This window comes from Nesoenas mayeri (genome assembly GCF_963082525.1).
Source record: "Nesoenas mayeri genome assembly, chromosome: 8".
Classification (NCBI taxonomy): Eukaryota; Metazoa; Chordata; class Aves; order Columbiformes; family Columbidae; genus Nesoenas; species Nesoenas mayeri.
In genome coordinates, this window is record NC_137554.1 from 27,033,878 (window position 1) to 27,058,863 (window position 24,986).

Sequence of the window (24,986 nt, forward strand, 5' to 3'; positions counted from 1 at the left end):
AAGTGGCTGCTAAAACAAACTAAACTAAAACCAGACGTGTATTAATGATGGCATGTGTGTTTCTGTGGCTCCAGAAGCCGATGAATCAAACCCAGAGGCCATGGGAACTGGCTTCTGGAACTGTAATGCAGCACCCAGCATCAATGGACCGCTGAGGATTCACGGGAAAAATAAATGTAATGAATTTTCAGGGCTGAGCCAGACTATTACTTGACCTAAGTGAGTACTGGCCAGTCTCGATGCCTATGACAACAGAGTTCTGCAAAAGGAAAAATACAGCTGAGATTGCCATCACATGCTCATTCATTTGAATCCATATTCTCACATATTTTTCACAGTGTGTGTTAAACTTGAAAAGGTTCATCTTGGGGGTGGCAGCGGGGGGGGTGCAGAGCTTTGTCCCACACGCTCCCTAGTGCACCCCAGCACCCCAGTGCTCCTGCTGCTCGCAGAGGGGGAGCACCTGTGCTCACACAAGTATTTTCCAGCAACAGCAAAAATCAGTGGTATATATATATACATATAAAAAAATTTAATTCTGTTATGTTTTTCCATAAACATGGAGAATAATGCACCTTGTTTTAACAGTGGAAATTATGCTTTGACACAAGTGACAGTAATTCTGTCTTTCACAAAATTATTTCAAAGAGAGAGACAGCAGTCGTGATAATACTTTGTGAATGAATTTCATCGTTCTTAATTTTTTTTCCTTAGCGAAAGGTCTGAGCCGTGCAATTTATCACTTTTTAAGCAAAAGCATGACTAAAGCTGAAAGAAAGCAGCTGGGGCTCATCTGTGCTCTGGTTCCCACTCAGCCCAGGACAGAGGGACCAGGCAGGGACAGGAGTAGGGGCAGATCTGCTGGTGGGCATGGGATGTGCTGGTTCTGGACAGACATTGTGCCAGTGCTGGACAGATATTGTGCCAGTGCTGGACAGGCATTGAACCGGTGCTGGACAGACATTGTGCCGGTGAGACACCATCTGTCCCAGCGCCAACACCAGACACGTTCTCCAGCACTTTGGGATGGGGGTGTCATGAAGCCCATAAAAATGCCTTTTCCTTTTTCTAATTTATGTATTCAGCTTAGAACTCAATATCCAAAGGCTACAGGAAGCCAACCGTGACATTTAATTAATATGTTCCATCTGCTTTTTAGCATCATTTTAATTATAAATGGTTAATTTAGTCATGGGGTAAGTTGATCGCTGGCCAGGGCTCTGTACATCCCAAAAGCAGTGCTGGGGTCTCCTCTCGCCTACATTCGGTGCGGCAGCGCTTGCTCATGGCATGGTACATGTGGTACATGGAAAACAGCAAAGCAATGAAGCTGCCGTGGGTTGGAGGCCATTTCAGATAAAACCAGTTCCCCAAAGCCCTTGGGAAATCCAGGGTTTCCATAACTCTTGCCAAAAGCTGGTGCCTGCCGCAGGCTGCTGCATCCCGCGGTGCAGGCGATGCTCCGGGCTGTGCCATCTCCAGCTCGCCCGCGGGCAAGTTGGCAGCAAAAGTGACTTAAGCTAAACTTAAATTCAAAAGCTGTTTACAACTTCAGTAGCCGTATTTCTTGGTTCCTTCCCTCTCCCTCTGAAATATTTCCTTTTGATATTTTAATTTCTCTTGAGCTGACTTTAAGGAAAAAAGTTGGGTTGAAACAGATGGTTGTCAGCAAACCGACGCCTGTGAAGCACAATTGAGAATTAGCGTACAAAAACCTAAAACTTGGCACCATCCGAATCCTCTTGATATAATTGTCAAAAGAAATCTGGCTTGGAAATTTTTTTGGAATAATATTTTCAAAATTTAAATGATGGAAACTTTAAACAAACAAAATACACTTTATTTGAGTGTGTGCAAGTGGAAATGGAAACCTCTGAAGGTAATTCCTGAACGACAAGTGTGTGACCCACAAATTACTATTTGAGAGTTTTCCACAAGTGCTGGGTCAGCCGCTGGGTAGCAGGACACGTTGCCCAAGGTGCTGGATTCAGTATGAGAATATTGAATTAATAACCCAGCTCTTCCCATTTCCAAGGCTGCGTCGCCCAGCCCAGCACAGGCACCGCGTGGCTCTGACCCACAGCTCTGCAGCTGCAAGTACACTCGGGAAAGTACAACGTGGAACAGCCCATGTCTGTCTGCCAGTGCCACAATGTTCATTGCTAGGCTTGTGTTAAAAGTTTCTTTTTTGTTCTCTTTTGCAGAGAGAATGTGATTACTTCGGCACAAATTTCCTACGTGGCCCTATTAGAGATTTTTGTTGAGAAGACAAAAACGTCTGTAAATTGTTGCTCACTCCAGCAAGGGGAGCGCTGGGTTTTCTCACAGCGGAAGCGTGTCCCACGTTGAACCTTTGATCTTTTGATCTCCAGCCATTATCACTTTCTTTATGGATGACGAGATGCTTTCCCCTGAATCCAGTGTGAATTTATTCCAGGCTGTGACAGCGATTACAAATGAAAAGCATGAGCACAGTGGGAGAAAAAAAATAAAATAACAATATTTTTAAAAATCTTAGTTTTTCCATTTAAATATGATCTTTTATTAAAAAAGAAAAAAAAAAAAAACAAAAAACAAACTAATACTAAAAAAAAGTCAAACCTCAGACCCAGTAGCCCCAGAAGGAGCTGGGTCTGCCCATCTATGGCACTGCTGCTCTGTGCAGCCAGTGTGTCCCCGAAGCCACCTGAAGTAACCTACCCTTGCCAGCCAGCCACTCAGGGACATGTCTGCAGTACGTAGCAAATGCTCACTACTTTTTAGCTTTCTCTCTTCAATCTTGCATAAAACATACTGTTAACTTCAGTACATTTTCCCAAGTCATGTTATCTAACCATTGTCTATATAACCATGAAATTAAATCTAACCCTCAGGGTAATGTTTACCATTTCCATTAGTAATGATCATTAATCTATAGGTTTGGAGTTAAGCACTTTTAATCACCAGAGGAAAGATAACTTTTCATTGCAACAGGAAGCAGCCTGTGAAAATAAAAACAATACGACAACCAAAATATGAAAGGATAATTTGGTGACAGCAATGAAAACCCAGACCCCAGTTTGGTGTAAATAATAACCCTTGTGGCAATGCTGGATGCTGGCTTTGGGCAGGACTGGGCGTGCTGAGCGATGTGTGACTGCACAGAACAGGGTATGGGACAGACCCCATCCCCATGTCCCCACATCCCCGTGTCCCCACGATGCGCTGGGTGAGCAGCACAGTGACTGGTCCCACCTCCTGCCTTCATCCCCTCACACAGCGCAGGGTTTATTTTCCTTTGAAACCTCAGCAGTTTGATGGAGAAGTTTGCCACAGGACAAACAGGAGGATCTCTGTTAGAGCTGAGGTTAGCGAGGCTCCATGGGTTCCCCGGCAAAGCGCTGGCTCGTGGCTGAATCTGCGAGCGAGATGCTATGCTAACTGCAAAAGACAGGGGAAAATTAATCAAATTAGACGAATCTGTTATTTTTAATAAAGGAATCAAACCCACATTCTTTCATTAAATTCATACCCAGAAGGGACCATTAGGACAATCTAATGTGATCTCCTGCACTTCATCTACTAATTTCTTCCTGATACGTGATGCCTGTTTCAGCTCCAGCACCGCTTTCAAATAATCCCCCAGTATCCATCTGCAGGATCTTTATGGTGTGCAGCCCCCGGGTCCCTGGCTTAGTTGTTCTGGCTGCTAATTGCTTTTGCTAATCAGAATCTTCTTGTTCCTGGTATGAGCTTCCTGTGTCTGGTTTTTAGCCAGCAGTGCCCATGCCCAAGGCTCCATGTGTCTGGTCTCTGTTGGGCGGGTGCCCTTATAGAAGTATAACAAATCAGTGAGCCCAGACATTCCCTCAGGAGCTCATGCTGCTGGCCTGACGGCTGGATTGTCCCTCAGATCCCTTCCAGCAGCCCCAGTGGGATCTTTCACACAGTTTTCCAGGCACTGAGGTTGGACCAACAGGTCTAGAGTTTCCTGAGTCTTCTTCACACCCTCCTTCTAAATTCTCCTTCCTGCCATGTTCCTGGATATCACTTCGTTCCCACACTCAGACGGGACTGGGCTCCATAGTAGGTGTCCCCATGGCCCCCGCTGAGCTGCTGCCACCCTGACCATCATTGCTGGTGACAGATGTCCTGTGCCATGCAGGGTGGCGTTAGGAGACATCCCTATGGCAACTCACTTGGAACACAACAGAGAATGATGGCTTCCTGCTTTTGATTACATTTCTGATCACTTAACTGGTTTTAATCCATTTAATTTCTGAGGCATTACTGGGTATAAGGCAATTTTTCAAAGTGCCCGGGGCAGTAAATCAAATTATTTTAGGAAACGTGTTTTGTGACAGCTACCTTCAGTCAGCAAAGTTAGCAGCTCCCATGGCAATTTTCTTTAAGACTTATGCTTCATAAAAGCACTTTGCTTGGCATTAATTGTGCTATAGAACTGAATAATTTGTTAGTGATGACATCTCACATCAGTTTCCCCACTATTATTTCTGGGCCTGACAGCTGGTCCTTGGTTACCAGAACTTTTATATTTACCCTTTTTAAGCACAGATACTAATACAATTTCTCCTCCTTAGGAATCAACCTATTGTTCTGGGGTTTGTTAAAAATTATTATTAATGGCTCAGAGGATTCAAGTAGGTTAATTTAATTTTCCTATGTACAAGCCATCTGATCACGCCAATGCGAGTGTTTCTAAGCTTATCTCTAAGTAGGCAAGACAGAGTTTTGATTGTTACTCAGACGTGTAGATAATTTCTTCCCAATGTTCTTAATTTTACCAACCAGCACCTTCAGCAGCACTACCATGCACCTTGTCAACACACTTTGCTAGAAAGGTGATTAGGGAAATCTGTAGATAATATCATAATCACAAAATTCAGAAATTTCCATGGCTATTTTGGCTTGATTTTCTAAGTATCCGCTGATCTGCAGAGGAGTATTTGCCTGCTTAGTACAAACATGCTCCGTGACTAAACTTTGCCCACTGTGACTGAAATATTAGCAACAGTATCATGCAAATGTCCTTTATCTTTCGCTATAAATTCAGAATTATTTAAATTATTCATTAAGGTACATAAAATCCCTAGAAAAATTAGGTGTTGTTATTGTTGAAAGAAACCAATGCGATTTTGTGTAGGAAACATGTGAAAAGGGCGATCTCAGAGACAGCTGATGACAGAGGTGTCTAAATTAACTGACCCTGATTAAATCTACCTTGAGGTGGTGCCTGAGCTCAGCCCTGGCCTGGGGTGCAGGCTGAGCTGGATCCTGAGCCACAACAAATCTTGTTGCCCGCTCTGGGAAGTGAAACCAATGGGTTTTACACAGCTCTGCTCACGGGCTTTTATGTGTGTAAAATCTCAGCCGCAACACAGCACTGATGTCTTTTTCTTCCTCATTTAGTTTTCATGCTTCTCTTTTAAAAATACACTTTGAAATAAAAGTAAAACGCACACACAAGTAATGGTAAAATATGGAATAGGAGGCCAGAAATCACACAGATATAAATAAGAAGTCAGTCTTTCCTCCTGCACCCATGGAGGACCCAAAGCAAATGTCTCTGCCAGTCCCTCTGGATCTCTGGCTCTGCCTTTCCCCAGCATTAGGATGAAGAGAAGGAGGAGGAGGAGGCAGGACTCAGACAGGGTTTAAGATGGAATGGAATGGTGGAAAATACAGCAAATGAAATATATTTGGAGAAATACAGCAAATAAAATAAAGAAAAATTATAATATCCCCATGTATTAATATTAATAGTGGAGTAAGGAAGCTTCAAATGAAAGTTAAAGCACAAAAAAGTAAAGCACAAAGCTGTTAGAGCTCACGGCTGCTCAGGAGAGGCTGAAGCTGCTGTCAACAGCCCCACTGTACACAGCAACTCTCTCAGCTGGCAAAGCCAGTTTGCATGGTGTATAAAACCTTTCTTTTCCTGATTTTGCTTTAATCTATTTCTTATTCTACGAGGAACACCAGAAAACAGTTGCAATACTTTACTCACAGCTAAGAAACTGTAATAGACAGGGTGTTTCAAAAAGATGGACCCAATTTCAAAGATACAGTGACTTCAAATTGGGTCCATATTTTTGAAACACCCTTTGTATTTTAAGTGTTCAGCCCCCCCCTATTTGCAATGGCCCAGGTAGGGGGTCTGTGGGTGCATCGAGATGCTGGAGATGAGGGACGGAGCTGATCCACACAAGTCCCAGTGCCCATGCAAAGGGCTTTCATGGTTTGCTGCAGCCCAACTACCTCTTTATTCTGTCTGTATATTATATATTTTTGTTCTGGATGGCAAAAAGGCAGCTGGACAGTGTTTTGAATGAAAAGTTCTTGATTATCCCCTGTGTCAGTAGTGAATGCAAATGTCTGTGCTGTCAAAGCATTAAACCTGACGGTGCAGATTCTGTGTTTCTGTATTTTGTCACTGGCAGTAGGCAAAGTGCTGATTTGGTCAACATTTCAATTTCACTATTAATTTAATCTGACCTAATTTTTTACTTCCCAAAAGATAGCTTTGGGTTAGGGCATTTGCTACATGCAGGATGCTCTACTTTTCTGCCTCCAAATAAAAGTCCCAGCCCTGGGGGCTGGACTGGATGAGCTTTGAAGGTCCCTTCCAACCCGAACTATTCTATGATGATCTGATTCTATGAAAACAAAGCAATGCCTAAAGCATGGCTGCCAGGCTGTGCAAGGTTGGTGTTTGCAGAAACAGGAGTACTGATCGGCAGCACTGGGGTTGGGTGGTGCGGCTCAGAGCACAGCTCACAGCCTCACCCTTCCACCACTGTCCCTGCCCCTTCCAAAATCAGGGGCAGATTGTGAATGTTTTGCTTTAATCTGCTCTAAATGCAGTGTTATAAACTGAAAGAAGACGGTGAAAGTGCAGATTCCGCCAGCTTTAGCACAGACTTTGTGAAGGGAGAGGGCATCACCTGCAAGACTTGTCCTTGCTGCCTGTGTCCCTTCGCCCTGGTGACCCTGCTGTGCCCCAGTGATGTTGGACATCCCACCCAGGGCAGGAGCACCCAGCCCCCCTGGATGTGCCCAGCCCGGCATAGGTTGCTGGACCCAACCAGGGCACCCATGTCCCTGCAGCAGAGCCCCAGGGGAAGGCGCCCGATGGGACCTGCTCAACCCAGCCCAAAACACCCAAGGAACACCTGGACCCAGCTGTGGATGAGCTCAGAAATCACCCGGGTGCTGGGACTAAAGGGGGAACAACAGGGGGGACAGCAGGAGGTACCCAAACACACAGACACTTCCAACTCAGTGCCATAACACAGTGGTTTTACCCCCGCAACTTCCTAAACACAGAACTTTTCCTTCAACACCAACACTGGCCTGCTAACATGCACCAAATAACTATTCAGAGATGTTTGCACCATCAGATGGTGAACACAGTGGCATCTGGGGTTGGCTTAAACAGCCACATTACACACTTTGCATTTCCTCAGCAACTGAGGAGCAGGCAGAGAAACTCCTTGCAAATTTAGCAACTTTAAATGTGTTGACATACATCAAATCCAAATCTGGGGCAGGTTTAAGTGACACATGTCATCTGATGGGAGGGTTTATTCTTTTGTCAGTGCAAACACTAAAAGGCTCGGTGTGTCTGGGGACAGCAATAAGATCTGCAACAACAAAATTTGCTCGCAGATAATTAGTCGCGTTTGTAAATAAGTAAGGCCATATTTGCATCCCTTTTGTTTCTTCTTATGATCCACAGGTCAGCTCTTGCTGTGAAAACATGAACAGCGAGTAGATTTCCCATCGCGCACTCAGCACTCACTGAAGATGTATTTTCAGCTCTCAGACATGTTTGCACTGAGAGCCCCTGATTCCCGCAGCGAGGGCTCTGCCGAGCAGCGTGGGACAAGGCTCCCTCGCTCGGGTCACACCGCGGAGCCGCAGCGCACAGAGCCTGAGCAAGCCTCTTGCTGCTCTGCAGAGGAACCAGACTCTTTAAATAAATAATTAGGAGTTGAATAAAACCTTCACATATATCTAAATATATGTGGTTTTCCAACTACGATGTTACTTTTTCCCAGCAATGCTTACCTTGCTCGCTGTACCCAGAACATTATTGCTGCGACTGTTGCCAAATTGCAGGGCAGCAAATGCTGATCTGAAAGAAACATGTGCTCTTGGGAATTAATGTGTCCTGGGAATTAACCTGCCCTGGGAATTAATGTGATCGGCATCCCAAGCGCCCCTTACTTCAGGGATGATGCTCTAGCTCTAGTGCATCTTGCTTGAGTTGTAAAACATGTTCATGCACCCAATGAAACCCATCACTAAATTATTGAAAGAATCTCTGAATCAGAGAGAGATGCGATACTGCATCTTCCCTGTGTGGGTTCTGGACACCCAGGACATAACCTCTTTCTTGGGTCCAGCTAATGAACTCTGGACACAACAGCCAATAGATATTTTCTACAGCACTATTGATTGCAATTTTAGTGTAATTTTTCCATATAGGTTTTTGTAAAAAAAAAAAAAAAGTAATTTGAGTGCCTGTCATACTGACAAATGAAATTGTAGTGAAGTCTCTTCAGGACTCTTAAACATGCTTCCATTATTAGAGAGAACAGGTAAGAACACTTAGATCTAGTCATCTTACGCATTACACAATGGTGGTTTTTTTGTCACAAAGCATCCAGAAAGTGTCGGGATTCAATTGTTCAGGAATGGCTGGATACAGACATACAAATACAGCCCGTTAACCTGGTTCCCAGCACAGCTAATTGAGTTTCAAGAGGGAGGAGCAAAGTGCCTTCATGCACAAGGGAGGGACACGCAGAAATAAGTATGAAGCGAAGCTGTAGGATCAAGTGTCAGTTATTTGCTTGTGCTACACAGAAGATCTCGGTCCATTTATTGCCTACACTAATGTAGATAATTACATGTATAGATATATGCAAATTGAAGCGTGCACAGTTTTTAACATTCATAACATTGCAACATTTTTTACAAACCTGTTGAGAGTACACTGAAGTTTCATTCTCTCCTTAATTGTTTGGAAACACATTTGGAACTTATTACACATTTTTCTGCACTCCTAATTGCGTAGAAGGCAATCTGCAGCAATGGGGTTTGCATATATTTCACTGCATTTTCTGACATGAATGTTTATGCAATTGATTAATGACAAGAATTTTCTTGTGTGCGATGTTTTTATGAGCATTTGCACATGGCTGCGCAATTCTCTCATTTGCAAAGCTTCTGCGGGCGGCGGGAGCTGGGGAAGAGGAGGTGATCAGGGGGCTTTGGGGGAAGGAGCTGAAAATTTTCCTTCCTACTCTGCAAGAGTAATTGGTCAGTGAGAACAGTGAGTAAGATGTTAAGACATCCTGATTCATGCTGAGATTTAATTCCCCTCTTGTACTTTCCATGAGAAAGAAGCCTTGCATAGACACAAAAGGTCAACAGAAGAGCCATAACCTCCAGAAACTTAACTCCAGTTTCCAGAAAAATACTGCAATAAACTGAACCAACTGCACGTCCTCAAGAAAACCAAGGGAAAATAAAAAGTCAACACTGGTTTCTCAAGTGCACCTCACAGACTCGTGCTATGGAGCAGTCGTGCCTTGAGCAGGGGTTGTCCTGCCCAGACAGAGCCATCCTGGGGATGGCAGAGATGGGAGAGACCTCAGAAACCTGTCCTGCAGTATAATGATCATTATCCACACAGGAGAATGGAGGGGGCAGAGCTTCACAGCCATGCACCCTGAAGTGGTTTCATTAATGGTTTTGTTTAAAATCTGAAAATTATGGGCTGGTAAATTGTGGGAATTGCAAAGCTAGTGTGCTAGAGGCGGGTAACAGAGGCCAGGTCACCCGCTCAAAGTCAGAAATGGCTGAAAATATATTTCACTAGGAGCAAATTACAACATGAAACAGTGCAAAGAAAACAGCACAGCCAGGAAGACAGCAGAGCACCCACTTGCTGTGGAGCACTCCAACCACTGCTGGGCACTGAGCGTCAAATGGCGAGATCTGGGAGAACACTGTCATTGGGATTGAAGAGGGTTGTTTAACTAGAAGAGGAGAAGGGGCACAGTGGTCTTGAAATACATGCAAGGTGTCTGTACCAAAGGTGGGATAATCTGCTCAAACCCTTTGAGATCCTTGGAGAAGAGCTCAAACTCCCATTTAGATGCAATCTGCAATGTAGATATTAGGAGGAAAAAACTAACAACCATGTGCACCATGGAGATAAATGTTTAAGAAGCTTGTCAGCAGGAATCCCTGTGGATCTGGTGGGTAAGTGCGCACACGGGCAGCAAGACAGGCTTTGGTGTTCTCCGATTGCCACGCTGTGTTGGTGGTTCCTGGCAGGGGACGGCCGAACTCCAGCCTGCACGAGGGTGGACAAGAGTTCACAGCTGGGAAAAAAAAACGAAAAATCTCCAAAAACTTTGTCAGGCATTGCCCTGAGAGTGTCTCATAAATATGTGCATCCTATTATGAATCACTTCTAACAGCGAGAGTGGTTAAGCATGAAATTGTGTATACTTTTCGAGAGTGCAAAGAGCATTGAGAGAAAAAAAGGAGGAAGGTGGAGCTGCTGGAAGTGATCCAGAATCACCCATGGAGATGATCTGAGGAAGCTGGGGAAAACATTGGACACAGCAGCTCACAGGAGTCAGAAACTCATCTGCAAAATTATCCATGTGCTTCTGCACCTCATCCCCTTCCTTCCATGAATACACTGGGCAACCCCTCATCTGGATGAGGCAGAAATATTTCATGAAACCTATAAACAGTCTTCAGAATATTTGTTTTAAATAATGAATAAATGATGAACAGAGGTTTCCCACCACTTATCTTCTAGACTTTTCACCCATTATAAATTTATTTGAAAGGTCCTACTGCTGTTTGGGTAACACCAGGAACAATGTTCCTACTGTCCTGAAAGACCTTGGTACTTTTGCTGAGGAGGTTAGAGGAGATGACATGTTTTTGAAGAACATCTCACTCCAGCTGGTGCTTACTGGACAGCATTTCCCTGTCCAAGGTGCTGCAGCTGATTGACCTTTCCTGGAACACAAGGAAGGGGCACCTGCACAACGAGGGGAAAAGGGCTTTTCATCAGTTAAAGGGATCAGATTCAACAATTGATTGTAAGCTTTAAAGATTTTTATTCCAGTAAAAGTATTGATCAGCAAGAGATTTGCATACTCCTCTTTCATTGTATGGGGCATTTATGCCACCAACAGCTATTGCAGTGTTGATTAAGTAAAATAGGGGAAAAGGTTAAAGCCAACATTTCAGCCACAAACAGTTTTTTCATGCTGCCAAAAAATATTTTTTTTTTTCTACAATAAAGTTTAAACTGTATAATGTGTGCTTTATTTTTCAACAGATTCAACTAGCAATAGATACTGGCTTTGCTACAACATCCTGGTGCCTTTAATGGCTTGCCAGATTTTTGGCACCAACATGAGAAGGAAAATAACGGAACAGCTTCAGCCTGATTTTTAGATCCTTTCAAGTATCTCTCCGTTACAAGAGCTCTAGCAGGAATGGCATTTCTAATTACCATAGTTGTGCTGTGTGTGCCTCTTAAATCACAGCCCTCAGCTTGGAGTGGGCGAGAAGGCTTCCTAATGTCACGGGCAGAAATCAGAGTCAATATTTAGACATTTCAGATCGTTTTTATTTTTGAATTCCAATAAGTAAAAATGGCCTCCCATTGATAATTACCTTTTGCAGCGAGCTGAGATATAACATGTTCCCAGGCACTGGTGATTAAAAATAAATGCAAAGAGGTTTGCATTGGGAAGTGGTGGGTCGTGCAGAGGCAGCACTTTGTGGCAAGCATCTCCTGGGAGCAGCATCCCCAGGGTCTGAGGCTCGGGGAGACTGGGGACCAGTGGGGATCATGGAGACCAGTGAGAGGCTCCTGTAGGAGCCCTGCCTTGATGCTGCGTCCCCTGGCTTGCTTCCTGACACGGATCTGCCCTGTCGTCGGCTCCAGGCACGCTGCTCCTCACCTGGGTCCTGCCTGAACCTGGCTTCATGCTTCCAAATGACATTTCAGCAGCACGTGACATGGAGCCCATGTGTCCCACTGCCAGATATCAAACCATTCTGGCCAGTCCCATGGTTGGGTAAGGAAAGCTTCAGAGAAAAATCACTTGTCTAAGGGCAGAGACACAAATTTAAAATAACAACAACAATAATAATCATAATATTAAGGCTAAAACACTTCCCCTTCTCTCCAACAGTGGATATTTTAGAGCTGGGATTTCTTTTTCAGGGCAAGATCCAAGAAGAAAACCTGTGAGATTAAAGTCAGACATTGAGTGCCTGGAATCAAAACTGTATAAGTGATGGACATTTACACTTTCTTTCAGGTTTAAGCTGTTTTACCTGCTGCAGCAGTGCAGTGACGTGAGCTGATGTCTGGGTGCCCAGGTAGCAGCAGCCCATGGAGACCAAAGCAGCAGTGAATCCTTTCACACCCGCAGATCAAGCAGAAGTTGTTCGCAGCAGGATTCTGGGCATGTAGAGTGATGCTCACACTCATAACAGCGCTGTTAGTAAAATGTGGTATGGCAGATGGGACATCTTTTGCCAGGAACAGAATCTGATCATCAGAAGATGAGCTCCTGGTACAAGTCTTTGAGAGCATCCCAGGGACACAGTCGCCACAGCGCTGTGAGCTGGAGGAATCCTGAAAACGCTTAAAATGAGAATGGTTTCTCTTTTTTTGTCTGAACAAGCTCTCCAACAGGACCAATTCTGTGTTTGTTTCTCTAAGAAGAGGACAAGCAGGATCATTTTCCTTTACAATGACATTACAGAGGACTTCTCAGTCGGGGATCTGGGAACAGTGGGAAATGCAGGTACCTGCAGGAGCCTCTGGGGACAGTTGGCTTTGCGGTCTGCCCTTCTTCTGAACATCCCCCATGGGCCAGTGGTCCCAGAAAACATCCTCACAAATTACACCCCTTCCAGAATTATTTACCTTAAAGCTAACTTCTGGTTTTGGTCATCTTTAAAAACCTTTCCTCGTGTGTCAGAAACTTCAGAAAATTATTTGCTCCAGCCCTGATGTTTCAGGTTCAGCTCAGGAGAATTCAGTTTTGTTTGAGTTTTGTTGACTTGCTGCTGTTTACGTTTTCGTGAAGCCGAGATAACACCCCAAGTTGGCAGCAAGCTCGTGATATACAAATAAGAACAGTGCTTTGTTATATGGCTACACTTCAAAGCTGAACTTCAAACCAATTCATGTGAAACATCTGCATGAGAGAGAGGCGCGTTACAAAGCTGTAGCTGCCTGTCTGTTACAACAGCCCAAGCAAATTTTCCAATGCAAAACTAAATAACAAAGTAAGCTCTGGACAAAGTGATGCTTGCAGCTGCTGTGAGCTGATGGAAAGGTGCATTAATAATTTTCTTGTGCCAAAAATTCCTAAAATACCTATTTGGACAGTTAGTTGAAGTGAACTGGTGGGTTGTGTTAGAGGCACATGATGGGAGAAGGACAAGCTCCACCACCTCAGCTGTGTAACCAAACTTGTGCATCCATATCCATGGATCTGGCAAGTTTTTTAAATTCCATTTGCTGTTGTAAATAAGAGACCTCCCACGATCTGTGAGCACATGACATCACAGGCATTCTTCTTAAAAGCAAAATACTTCATAACAGAAAATGCTTTCATGTATAGATTTTATCATTCCTCATATTTTTTTGAAGATGAATAGTTCATAAGTGCATATTAAAAACACAATGTATCTCAATGTCTTGTCACCTCCTCATCAGGTAGCTGTGGTGATAGGCAAGGTTGGAATCTTTTGTGCATTGTTGTTGTTTATTGTGGTTTTGTTGTGTTTTGTTTTGTGGGGGTTTTTGTGTGTTTTTTTGTTGTTTCTTTGTTTTTAAGGATGGACACTGTCTTTTTTTATCTGTGTTGGAGTCCTTGCTGAAATAATATAAATAAAAAGGTAAGAATAGCAGTTGATGAACACTGTGTATCAAAAACCAAAACAGACTAATAGCTGCAGCACTTTGTATTTGTCTTCATATAAATGCATTTATCTTTGCATAAGTATTTATGCACAATGCATTGACACCAAGGTCAAAATTTGGAACCAAAAAATAACATATGAATATAGAGGAGAAAGAGGTCAGAGTGGATTTGCCAAACCAGCTCTTGAACTTGTTTATTTAAGCCATTCATGTTCAAGCTACATCACTTAAAGTACGACGTTCTCCTGCTGCTTTCCTCTATTTTGCAGTTTAGCTTTTTACAAGAACACAAATTTCAGATAGATGTTCTCCAACACACATATCTCACAGCCCTCTGCAGCTCATTTCTCTGGGGACAGTACAGCCTGAGCTGCTGAAAACAAGATCTCTCTGCGATATCAGCGATCCCATCACTGTAGATGAACACCCCAGCTGGTGTCCCCGCTGTGGAGTATCCCGAGCACCAGACTCTGGCTCATGGGGAAACGTCAACGCGCTGCTGAAAAGTGATTTCCTGAATGGAGATGCACTGTGCTTTAACTGGATTATCCCATGGATCAGGGAACAGAGGTCATTTCAGCAGGCTGAGCCACTTTATTGAACACGTTCATCATGGTCAAGAACTGACTCTGAGGATCTTGGAGCCCTTCCCTCCAACCCACCCCTGTCCTTGGAGGCAGCACAAGCCCGACATCTAGGTGACTGGACAGAGACAGTTAATGTGCAATCAGCAGGATAGAAAGCAATAATGAGGCTGCTGCAAGGGGTTTGTAAGGCAATGACAACTAACACGTAATATCTATTTACCAAGTACAAATACATGGTGCCTAGAAGATTAATATCTTCGCTGATACCACTCTTAGCTGTTCATTCTGTCCCTCCCACACTCCACATCCCGGCTCTTGCTGCAGCCCAACACCTGCGTGAGGACACTGGGAACTTTTCTCAGACAAAGGCACTCGAGCTGTTTCCGAACACCGCTCACCCAGATGCAACAGAAATAGCAGCTTGCACAGAGATTAAAGCAGCAGCTTAGCCAGGCAGAAAGGTCAAGCTAGTACTAAGTGAAAGCTGAGGGTTTTTAAAAAAAAAAAATGGATAGGTATCAGACAAGTTTTTGAAAGTCTTAGAGGAAAAGTCTTACAGGTTTTCCTTTCTCCATAGCGCATTGCCAGTAGTATAATAAACCTTTGTTTAACCCTTACCACTCTGGTAACACCCACACATAGAGCTGGTGGCAACTGGGGGAGGATGTGCAATACACCTTGAGCCTCTGCCAGAACTGTCCCACCTCTCACTGACAACACCAGGGAAGGAGAACCAGTGAAAACAGCTTCTACAACCCTGGTCTGGGAAGGGGCCCTCAGCTGGAGGCACAGGATGACCCGCCCTGATCTGGACTTAACGCACTCCAGCTGGGCCAAACTCAGACTGGGCTTATCTGTGGAAATGGGGTCTGGGGTGCTCTGGGAGCAGCTGCCTGGCTGGTGTGCTGCAGACATTGCACACACAGAAGAGAAGAAACATCTCTAATCACAGAAATAATTGCTGAGGAATATCAGAAAGGGTTTGTTTGCAGAGTGTTCTCTGAATCTCACAATAAAAGGACATAAAAAGGACAGTAATTGGCCACTTGGGATAGAGTTAATGGTAAATACTCTAATAAAAGAAACCCAGACTGCACTTCAAGTAGATCACTTATCATAGTATTTCTCCAATATAAAGACTCTTCCTCACTTCTCTCCACTTTTATGCTTAATTTGCCAGCGCCTTCTACAATTATAGCATCTAAACAAACCAGAAAAGAACCTTTTGTTGGTCTGAATTAGAAAATGTGTCTGTGTAGGTGGAGAACTGTGATCATTTTAAATTGTCTGGGTCTTGGTTGTTCTGGGGTTTGGGCCTGGGGCACACTTGGCTTGGATTTCTATTTTATTTTTTGACTCACCTGAACACAGAAACATGTGCCTGGGAAGTATGAGGTCTAAAAACACCAGCATTCAACATGTTTTTATTAAAATGCAGTAATGCTTTTATGGGGATGTTAAGGAAAAATAGAATGTTTGTGTTCTTTACCATGGAGGATGCTCATTTTTATACAGACAACCACAATAAAATAGAAATTGCATTTCAGTTATAAAAGAAAATAAACGAGCCAATGGCAGGCTCACAGCATCTCTGGCTTCTCTGCAGAGCTTTGCTCGGACCAGCAGGTCTGCTGGGGCACATTCCAGAAGGGGTATTTTAAAATATGTTATAATATTAACTTAAATTCTTTCCTGGCTGGGTTTTGGGTTGTTTTGGTTTTTGTTGTTGGTTTGTGGGTTTTTTTGGTGGGTTTTTTATTTGTTTGTTTGTTTGGTTTTTTTATTATTATTATTATTTTGGGGGTTTTTTGCATGCTAGGCAAGAGAATGCACTATTCCAGGAACACCAAAACAACACAACTTGCTTCCCAGTTGTTTTTGAAGCCACAAAGTACAAGGCAGAAAAACAAGTAATATCGCAAATCACTGCTGGGCACACTTGAAATCTCAGTGTCGAGTCCAGCACCTAAGTAAATTTACATTGCTATATTTGATTGTTGCAAGCAAAGCTTAGAAAATTGCTGGCAGAGATCTATGCTCTTGCTTTCCCTTTTTGACAGGATTTGGAGTAACTACATATTCAACAGCAAACTTGTATGACAAATCCATGCAGAAAAAAAAAAAAATAAGGACAAGGCCATAAAATTAATCTAATAAGAGCTGGCGCTGAAAAAAGCCCTGTTGATTATCCACCTGGAGAACCTGCAGTGCTCTATCAAATCTGCAGTCCTCAGCATCAGATCAGATGTAAAACATTATACATCAAAACTGCCTACAGAAAAGTGTCCTGAGTGACACTCTGCGGTCTGTAACAGAAAAAAGCAACTGCAGAACTGTCATCATAATTTTTAAGTCTTAAATTGGATGAAAGCTGTTATTTTTATTAGCACAGTGCATGTGTGGATAATTCACAGTAAATCATATAATCAATGATTTCTACCTCTTTTTGTTTTATATATTGTCTAGGGTCACTTCTCTTGAATGCAATGATCCTTTTGAAACTATTCTCTGAAATGTTTAGTTCATTTATTCCTTTTTCAAATAAAATCTAGTAGTAATCTCTCTGCCTGGGAGGTGGATGTTCAAAATTTGCAGATCCAGAAGTGCATTGTGTCCTTGTGCCATTTAATGGGAATGGAAAGAGCTGTTCCAGCCAGATTCCTGGTGCAAATACAGCTTATCTGGTAGATGTGCTGACTATTTATCATTTTTCATCTCAAAAGACCCTACTATATCTTCAATAATAAATAAGACCTATCCTCTGTTTACTTTTCAGATACAGGGTCATAAATCCTGCTTAACTTCAGTGAAAATAAGGGAGCTTTGGACATCTGGGATCAGAGTCAGAGACACCAGGTTTAACAGTGAAGGTTCATGCAATGGAGAACAAATCTTGCAGAAGAGATGAAGAATGGTGAGTGCTAATTACTGCAAATCTCAGTACGGTGTGATTGAAATACCTACTTGCTTACACCTCTTTGTTAGAGTGTGAATGTTTTTTTTTTTACGGTGGTGGTTTTCTTTCCCCTAGACATATTATTACTTGTGACCTATTTTCAAAACTATTATTCTTTATGTATCATGCAAACTAAAATTGGGGTACAGGATCCTGGTCAAATATGACAAGAATACACTTCCTATTTGAAAAGACATAGTCTGTTTTCTCTCTCTTTTTCTCCTGTTGAAGGGAAATCAGATAAAGCTCCTTAAGTTCCTTGGTGCTTTAGCCATCTCTGCCAAAAAAAAAGAAAGAAAAAAAGTTCATACGATATTTACTTGAGTGTTTTCTCACCAGAACATCATTATGGAGGAAAATTCCAGAAGCAGCTGTGCCTGTTGCTGCTGCAGTATTGAGAGGGGCACTAAATGACTTGGTGCTTCCACTCCATGTTCCGCTCGGATTTGTGCAGGTTCTTGAACCCCACGCTTCAGAGATCCGTTTCTTCTGCCAGCACTCCCACTCACAGCTACTGACATTTATTTCCCTATTTTCGTCTGAATAAATGCAATTTGTTGGAAACAGCTATGATACCAGATCAATAAGACATATGGTCCATGTCTAAATACAAATGAAGTTGTACGTGTGATAATTTCCCTGGGATTTTGGAGCTGCAGAGAAGGGGGTCCCGGGTCCCCGGGAAGTCCCTATAGAGGGACCTCAGGCTGTTCTGGTTGTGCTGGAGGAACAGGGGTGGGAAATGTCTCTTATCACTCTCTTTGAAGGAAATACCAACTTTTCTTATATCTTTAATTTTCAGAGAGAGTAAAGAAAAATGCTTTTTAACTCTGCTTCGATGTGGAGCTGTAGCTGTTTTCATTCTCATAGATAACGCCACGTTTCAGAAAAATTCTCTGGACACCCCAGGACCATGACTCTGACCTCACTCATGCAGATCTTGCATTAGTGATTCTTGTTAATTAAAACATCAATGTGCACGAAGCAAAAGGACACGGTGTTATGTCCTAATGGTACATTCAGTGTTAGGGTAGCTGGATGTGTCTCATGGATGTGTGGTCTGGGTTTCTGAATCACCCTGTTTGTGAGGAGACAGCGCTCTGTTAGAAGTGTTCGGTGAATATAAAACCAATGTGGGCTGGATGATGGGAAAAGTTTTTATCCCTTAGTGTTTGCTGGTATAAAAGAAAGAAAAATGAGATGATTGCAATAAACCAAATAAATGCTAAAGCTTTTTGTACAAAACTGAAGAAGAATTTTGAGATTGGAAATGTGTGAAAATTTGACCTTTTATCCTCACCTACCCTTTTCCTTCAGCCTAACCCCAACATCACATAACTCATGTTTAATTCAAGAGTTGTTGAAATTAGAAAAGATATTTGTAACATTCAGGGAATTAAAAATGTAATTGAGCTTAACTGAAGTGTTATTGCTGACCTTCTTATCTCTCATCAGAAAAAAAAAGAGCACCTGTTTATTGCACAAAAGAATGAATTTCACAAATGATGTGAGGATATGTTCATATTCATGTGGCTTTATGTGACTTTGATCACCTGCCCCACTGGTGGTCGGTCACATCTTTAGAGTAGGATGGTAAGAACGCACATCAAAATAGGGAGATAAAAGATCGATAAATATTTAAATTAAATGAGATGTTAATGAAAGGCAGGAAGGCTTGTGACATTTACCCAGGCAAACCTGGGACTGGGGGGAAGCAATCACTGACGTTCCTGATTATCTTCAAGAGCTCACAGGTGTCCCAGCGGACTGGAAAGGAGTGAGAGTGTTTATTTTTAACAAGAGGGACCAAGGGAATCACAAACCAGTCAATCCACACTCCGTGCCTATGAAGACAGTGCAGCCAAGCATCAAGCGGGTGATTTGTTAACAGATAGATGTAATAAATAGAGCTGGCCGCAGTGATTTTCACTTTCACACAGATTTGGGGGCTTTACTGCTGGTGTCAGTCTAAAATGATAGGTAGGCTTATCCTGGAGAATAAGAAAGAGAAAGAGCAATATCATAAATATTTGCAAGTGCCCATTTGCTGCAGCCGGTGCACGGACAAGAACTGACTGAGCAGGTGGCACAGTCAGGTCTTCCTGCCATTTTGGGGAGACTTTCATAAGTTTCACACAATTTTACAGTCTTCTGTGTTTGTTCATCATGGCATGAACGTTTTTTATAAGTGCATTTAGAGATAACAGGCCCTTTATAAACATTTTGCATCAAGTAGCCGAAAGAATAAATGGAATTTTCTGTAAGATTTCCATGCCGGTCACCCATACTTACCCTGGCTTACTGAGGACCCAGCTTTGCCAGGGCAGACACTTGTTATGCAGTAACACCACAGGATGAAAAGAGGCTTTCAGCAAGAAAAGGGGCTTTCTTTGAGCCTCGAGGACTTCAATAGACTGTGAAGTACAACATGGTTCCTCCAGTTTGGGAGAATTTTCCATCTCAAACCTGGCTGTATGGGACTGGGGTCTGAACTCAGCTAATACTGCACTGGCATCTTCCTCCGTCATCGTGCTGCTGGTCCTCTGCTCGTCACCAGCAGGCCAGAGAAGCAGCACAGCACAGGAGGAGCCAAGGAAGAAAAAGTAAAAATATTAGCACAGTAAAAACTTGTTTTCAGGCTTCTCATGTAGAAAAATACTGAGTGACAAATAAATTGCATTTATAAATTTTAATTGTCAGTTCAGATTCAACAGCGATGTGCAGGAGGACACAGGAAATGATCCCTGTGCAGCGTGTCCACCTCTCACAGGATTGGTCTCCTCATGGTCCTGAGGCAGCTCAGCACTTGATGCAAATATACAGCCCTTTGTGTCTTGCTGAAACAGGATGGCGCTTACTTTTTGTTAAAGATAAATCAATTTCTCTTTCTTCTTTCTAAATTATTTTCTGCTGTTTCTCTGAAGTGCTAAATCTTGCTGTGTTCCTAACCAGGGTTTCCCTGAATAAAACTGGAGAAAATAAGAATTTGCATTTAATTAAACAAAGTCTAACTTTAGCATGTTGAAGTTACTGCACTTGGAAGATGCACACATGTAAATGTAAATATTCAGGGTTGTACCTAGAGGTCCTGCAAAAGCTTGTTAATTACAGAAGCTGATTAGGCTTGTCTGTGACAGCTCTGCACAGATTTGGTGCAGAAGGAGTTTCTGCAGGAGCCTGGCAGGTCCTGGGGCTGGGGACAGGACACCCTGTCACCCTCCCCGCAGCTGAGACCCCCCTGGCACTGGGGGTACACGTGTCCCTATCCCCAGCAGTGGGACAGACCCTGCCCTGGCACCGCGGGGTCCCCCAGCCCCAGTCCTGTCCCAGGGTCTGAGAGATGGCGGCTGGTCCCTTGCACTGATTATCCAAGAGCTGTAACATCCCAAAGCAATGTTTTCAGAATCAACAGGTTGCATTTCTCACCCTGCTTCCACACACAGGTTGTATAAAACAGTTACCAAAAATTAGCTGAACCATTAACAGCGCACTTCTGACATTGCGCTCCTATGGAAGATACTTTGCCGCTCTACTCCAAACACTTTTTAATAAGCAAGGATCTCAACCAGAAAGCAGACAGCTTTTTGCAAAGCCAGTACTAAGTGACTTTGCATAATAAGAATGTGAATTAATTTTGCAGAGCAACACATTTTGGGAGAGGAAAACAGCTGGTGTGTTCGCATTGAAGGTTTATCTGAATGTGAACAGTTCCGGCTGCTTGTTATTTTGGCTGCAGCAGGTTGTGTTCCTGTAACACCGACCGTTGCTGAGCACGGTGAGCACAGAGGGCAGCGCATGGTTCCTCTGATGGGCGCAGTCTGTACTTGCAGTGTCTGGCCCTGTGCTCAACATTTCCTATGCAGCACTTCCCCCGCCCCCCTCCATTAAATGGAATGGTATGCCACCTCTGCTGACTTTTTCAGCATTTTCCTAAAAATCACACCCCTCCCTGGCACACATGGTGGGAACAGCTGGACTCAGGCAGCACAGCACAGCCCCAACCCTCCCAATGTGTGTGTAATGCTGTCCCTTGACACCACTTTAATATCTATTTTATATGTGGTTATGCACAAGTATAGACATGCATTACCACCCTGAAAGCTCTTTATTTTAAGCAATCCTGTAAGTACTGGATGTTTTCAAATTGCACTGCTCTCTTCTAATCTTGTTTTCATAATAAAATTTGTTTAAGTCTAATATAGGCGTAATGTAGAGTATCTTCTGCACCTCAGAATGAATGTTAAAAGTGTAAATTCATTATTTCTCCTTCAGTAGATCTCCTTTTTATCTCTGTTCTATAGACATTAGAGTAATATTTTTCTCCTGAATACACTGATGAGGATCCAAAACTAATTTCACAAAAATGAGAACTCCTTAAAAACACACTCTTATCATATTGTGCAGGCTCTTCCAGCTGTACCAATGTTCTTCGCTTTAATCTCAGCTTAAATATTTAAGTGGGTGCTTTTTTCCCCAGCATTTCTTTCCATCTGCAGTGGCCAAGTCTTCTCCCTTCCCCAGGCACAACCCCTCCTGAAAGGTGAATTATTTTTATTAGCATAGGACATTCATTTGCACAGGCTCATCCTGGGGCAAAGGGAAGGGAACAAATGCACCAGCCCAGGAAAAATCTGGGAACACAGCAGTTTGTCTTGACTTGAAGTCCCTCCCTACTTCTGATCCTGCTTCGAGACAACATGAAAGCAAAATTTTAAGGGAAATTTATAGCGTTTGGGCAGGCAGACATGTCATTCGGTCTTCACTCACGCACACTCATTCATCACTTCAGTCATGCACCAGAGCCGATAAAACCTTTCAGGTGAGCTCTGCAGTTAGTAACGGGGCTTCATCACTTCCAAAGAAACCTTTTCAGTTTGCAGAAAGTTTATATTCTCAAAGAGAACCACCAAAGCCTCCAAAACCCCAGAATTAAAATAATTACCTTTTAAAAATAAATCAGTGTCATTTTATTCTTGCCGTACCTGGCTGTTTCTGCATTGCTGAATGGAAAAATGAAGAAAGATTAATTTCAATAAAGCAGTTATCCTGAAAGCTATTATCACAAGATTGATTAACTTATACTATTTTGTTTGAATAATAGGTTGTGGAGAGACCAAAAAAAAAATATTTTTTTCCCTCAGTTCTAATCCATGAAAATGTTATTAGACATTTATTTCTCAATTGGCATGATAGAAATCAATACATGTTTTCCAAAGATGTGTGCAATTTGCTTTAAGAATTTGTACTTGCGTGATTTCCAAGTACTACGAGTTGTTTGGTAATTATTTGTTTCTAAGTTTTTATAGATTCTCCTTTCTTGCCCATGATTTTGCATTGCTCCAACTTTTGATTCCTGATTTACAACAGTGGATGGTTAAAGGACAATTAAGATGCCACATGATTCATCAACTGGGTTTGGCTTTGATAGAAAGACAAACAATGCAGAACAGCAGCTCCAGCTCTGATTGGTCCCCACTCTGCAGGTGGCAAAGCCTCGGCATGTCAGGCTTCAGCATCATGTGCTGCATCCTTCTGTGAGTGACCCATGAGTCCCTCTGCCTCCAAGCAGCCCTTTGCTGCTGCTCTTCTCCTGGGTGTCACTCCTTTGCAGCAAGAAATGTCTTTCCTTGAACACCAGCAGAGCCATTAGTAAAATAAACTCAACAAACAAGCAACTTAGGGGCACAGAAATTGCATGGGAGTATAGGGCAGGCTGGGTAAAATAAAAGACCTTTCCTGATATAAACCCTTTCCCTATAAAAATACCCTCAGGGTTGTTCCGAGAATTTTCTTCTCTTGCATTTCTATCCTAGTTTCTTCTAGGAAGTTCAAAAGTGCCATGAGACCACCTGCTAAATCACATCCGTAACCAATTTGCTATCATGAATCACTGAATCACGTAATATAATGTAATAATAAGCAGGTTGGACTGCAGTGTTTATTAGCTGATGCTCTCTTAAACAAGTTCACGCTGAAACAGAGTCCTTCAGCCAATTTTTTCCACTTGCCCCGTTGTTCACGTGCAAACTAGGAAAACTAAGGAAAAAATCCGAGCTCAGATAGACACCGCTACATGTCTGGAACCTGCTCGGCCATACGAAGAGATATTAAAAGAAAACAGATATCTGAGCACATTTCGCTGAAGAAGATAGCCTTAATTTTAGCTGGCTGGCAGATGGGGTTTCTCATTAGCCTGTCTTTTCATCTTATTTCGTGCAATTAAGTGGGCTCGGGAGGGACCCTGCAGGACTGGCCATGTTCCAAAGGCTTGTCCAGCCCAGCTGCATGGCTTCCCGCTCCGGAGCCCATCACCCTTTTCTGTGAAGCTGTTTTTCCTGGCATACAGAGCCAAATGGAGGACTTTTCTGCACAGACCAGGTCTGTGGGCCAGCAGTGATGGCAGAGCAGCCTCCGCATTGTCCCTCAACAGTGATTGCAGCTCGGCATGTGAGAGGGACAGCGCAGGGGCCAGGCTGCGGTGAAGGTTGGAGAGGAACTGAATGTGCTACACCCTTCTACAGCTCTGTCTGAAGCACCAGAGTCCCTGCCAAGGTGAGAGGAGATCTCCATTGGGTTCTTCCCAGGAGGGGCAGGAACGGCTTGATTCATAGGAAAATCTCAGTAGATCCATATTTGCTCTCCACAACTGTAGTTTGTGAAGGAAACATTTAACATCCTGGGAAAGCTCACTGTGCCTTTGCTGTCAGAGCCCAGAGAGATGCTCTAACAGTGTCTCCATGCTGGGTAGTGACACCCTGACTCTCCACAGCACTTAGCCCCAGGATGAGAGAGGGGATGGAAATGACCCTTCTCAGGATGCTCCCATGGTGGACTCCCCTGGCTCCCAGCTCACCCCCAGGAGGGAGCAGTGTGTTCTGGGGAGGCAGCGGGACAGGGGATGGCAGGTCAGGTACCAACATCCCTTCCTGCCCCTCCATCCGTCCTGGACACCTGCATCCCTCCCTGGGTACCAGCATCCTTCCCCGGGTATAAGCATCCCTCCCTGTACCTTCATCCCTCTCTGGGTACTAGCATCCCTCCCTGGATACTAGCATCCTTCCCTGGATACCTGCATCCTTCCCTGACCCTTCATCCCTCCTGGATACCTGCATCCCTCCCTGAGTACCAGCATCCTTCCCTGGGTACCAGCATCTGTCCCTGGGTACCAGCATCTGTCCCTGGGTGCCAGCATCCCTCCCTGTGCCTTCATCCCTCCCTGGGTACCAGCATCCCTCCCTGCCCCTTCATCCTCCTCACTCCCATACCCCCTGGGCATCTCCTCCCTCTCCTGTGTGCAGCACAGCAGGAACAACAGCTCCATCGGGCAAAGCCCTGCTGTCACTCTCTCATGCCAGGGCCAGTTTTGAAAGCTCTTATCTACAGGACTCATTTTGGTGTTCGAAGGAACTATTGGTATGAATAAAATCTGCACCTCAGGATTTATAGGACAGGCCCC